Genomic DNA, 3,642 nt, shown 5'->3' on the forward strand with positions numbered 1-3,642 from the left:
TATCAACTGCATTCTTCTTGGTGTAGCAATTTTAATGGCCAGTAGCGTATTAAGATGAAAAGAAGAGACCACCAGAGAAAGGTGACAGCAGCAGATCCGAAAAAGGGGGACAGAGAAGAGAAGGTATTACTGAGTAAAACCATGAGAAAACGTACACGAAAGCGTGATTAAAATAAAAGATATCAGTAATTGCACTAAACTTGCTATGTAGTATAATTGTCCACAGGAAGCACGCCAGAAGCATGAAATGAAGAAGAGGCCCAGCTAATAATTCATTTGTATATATTTGTGTGTGCAAATGTGCGCTTTATTGTTCACAGATATTCACCACGACATCCAAAATGTAAACCAAGGAGCATGAGAGCGGACGATGTTGTGATACCCACAACAGTGTAGACTTTCCAAGCATCCTACTGGCCAGTAGTTAAGAGTAGTTTAACAAGTAGTTTAACAAATAATATTTGCAACTGTTAACATTGAGATTTGGTTAGGATTAATTCTATTATTGTTTGAATAGCTAACATGTATTATTATAGCTATACAGGTGCCGACAGATATTTAATAATTCATTGACATAGGTAGAAGTGTATTCCTTTATGAGTAACATCGACTTTGTACATAACATTTTTTTATCAAAATGATAATAGTAAATACGTGAGTGTCTTGGCTAATTAGACAAATAGAACAGTAATACATGTAAAGGTAAATGACCTAACTAGTGAATGCATCTTAAAATTTTATGTTTCATAAATGTCAGTAAATTGTGTTACGTATTGTATAGTATTTGTTGTAAATCGGAAACTAATTGTGGGCATTAGTGAGCACAGGATGCGCCAAAAACTTTGCGAGGCACACTGGCAGCAACAACATCGTGAGCAAACGGAACGGTCCAGAAGCTAGGGGAGCCATCAGTCTTGTCGTGGCAAATGTGAGGACGTGGGCTATTCATCGGCTGTCTGAAGACCTCGCCCGCGCGGCAGACAATGGCACCAGGTAACGTGGCCAGCACAGCAGAGGTGGTATTTAAACGGCCACTAATGACATGTCTCCACTGTTGTACTACACGATGGAGACGAGATAAGCCATTTGCACACATAATACAGTCAGTTAAGCCTACAGCGGAACTGATAATATCTGTACGGAACTGTGAACTATATATGCTTTTCCTCTGCGGTCCTCCGCCAAACAGAGGCTGATAACATCGTAATCTGTAGCAGTCAATGAACTGGCATTGACTTCTGAGGAGTCTGAGTCACACACAACAACTCAAGTTCCATGTATAGTGTCACCAAACAAATAACCTACCTGCACAATTACCGATATCCTTATCCAAAATACAATAGTCATATCAAGAGAAAAAAGCGACATGAAGAACACAAGAGTAGGTACAAAAACATAGTAAAAAAAGAAACATGAAGAACTGAATACTAGATACAATTACACTTCACTTAGCCGACGCAGGATAATTCTGGGCGACCTAAAGATCCTACCTGACTGCGCCTTCCCCACACTGTGTGAAAATTCGACAAAAATCTTGGCTCTTTCGAAACATTCACCCACTTACCTGTCTGTATATTCGAGGACCCTTCCACATCACCCACTTTACCAGAGGCTGGTAAGCTGTCGGAATCAACAATGGGCTGAGGGTCCAAAGACTGACTTGAAAAGGCAACATGTCCGATCTCGAACAACCTACGCGTCCTAAACTTCACAAAAACTCTAGCTTCCGTCCCCATACACAAATGAAGACGAAAGTGTGTTGTGAGATCCGAATCAGTTTGTGACTCTTGATAAAAAAGGTGCATAATGTAGTGAACACTGAACACTTACACCAACAAACTAACAGTTTCCGATATCTATCATTTGTGTAAACATTTGTACTTAGTTTTCAGGATAGTCTTAAGAAATTATTTGTGTATGTATTCATGTAAAATATTGTTTGAGATTGTCTTGATAATGATGTTCTTCACTGTTTTTATATATTTGTGTATTTCAAGAAGTTTATTTGTGTATCTGTTTATGTAAAATTATTATTTGTCATTTTCTTCGTTAATGATACTACGGGTTTTTAATGTTTTTATGTATTACATTTTACACACTGTGAACAAACACATTAGTTAAAATTGGTGATCGATCCGAACTCTTATTCAAAATGTTAATTGTCACAGTAAATGTAAATGCAGTTTGTCAAAGAACGCTTTAGAACATAAGATTTTTGAAATTTTTAACGAGTGTACACGTTAGAGAAACACTAGACTTGGTAAATCAGTTTGTCAAATGATGTTTGTTTTAAAATGTAAGCTAAGAGCATAAATATGACCAAGTGAAATTACGTAGGATGTTTCACAGAACTTTATATAATTGTATAATGACCAATAGATAACCTCTTGAATAATTGACACAAATGCTTGTCTTGCATATTTATGGCTAAATGAAGCACATACAATTTATTTGATGACCACTTTCAAATGATTAGGATACTTTACTTTAATATTTCTTGCCTCAACCTATGTCTTAGGGAGAGCGTGGATCTTAAGTTTAAAGAAAGATGGGAACTGCCATTTTTGAAAGAGAATAAAATTTTGTAATGTTAGTTAAATTATTTTGATACTATATATTCCAATTGTCACGTCTCGGAACAATGTTCCTAACATAAGGGGTAGACAAAAAATGATTCAAATGGCTCTGAGCACTATGGGACTTAGCTGCTGAGGTCATCAGTCCCCTAGAAGTTAGAACTACTTAAACCTAACTAACCTAAGGACATCACACACATACATGCCCGAGACAGGATGCGAACCTGCGACCGTAGCGCCTAGAACCACTCGGCCACTCTAGCCGGCAGTGGTAGACAGAATACAATAAACATGTAATAAGTAAATTTATGGCAGTAAACCCATGAATGAATGCAGAATGACTGTAGAAGAACATATCATAATTCAAGTGTTCCTCTGCCTTCGTATTCTTATTAGTTTGCTTGTACTGACTATTGATGGTATATGATTTTGTACTGGATGAGATAATACTGTAAGAATAGTTCGTTAGGAGGGGGTATTGTAAGGTGGCTATAATTAGGCACCTTACAAGAACTCATCCACATACTTTGCCGTGAATTACAAACACAATTAGGTATCACGTGATAATTTGTACATCATATGTATGAATATATAAAGTAGACTGACATTCTCACGTACGTCTTGTAAATAATTGTTGACGCTTATTGCATGAAAGGTGACGGAGTGTCTTCATTATAAAAACGGCGTAATGAATGATTGCCTATACTTGTACAGGTTGGAACGCCAGTGGAGATGAAACGGCAGGCAGAACACAAGCTCTGAGTGGAAGGCCCTCACAGGTATTGGTCCTGCTTAAACACAGGAAGTAGCTAGACAGACGTCGTGGCACCTGAGCTCTGGAGCACAATAGGGTGACAGCCGGCCGCTATTGTAGTAGGGGCCGGAAGGATAACCGGATAATACTTCTGAACACTGAAAATCTTGGACACAGTTAAGAGGAACGAGGAAGCGGCACCTCGGAAACCACGCAGGCTGGGTTATTTCCAAGGATTTTTACTCCAAGACTACCATTGTACGAGTATAGGTTTTTCCTTGCAAACTTTCCGTGCTGGACGACAAAAGACTA

Source organism: Schistocerca americana, chromosome 5 (genome assembly GCF_021461395.2).
Source record: "Schistocerca americana isolate TAMUIC-IGC-003095 chromosome 5, iqSchAmer2.1, whole genome shotgun sequence".
Lineage (NCBI taxonomy): Eukaryota > Metazoa > Arthropoda > Insecta > Orthoptera > Acrididae > Schistocerca > Schistocerca americana.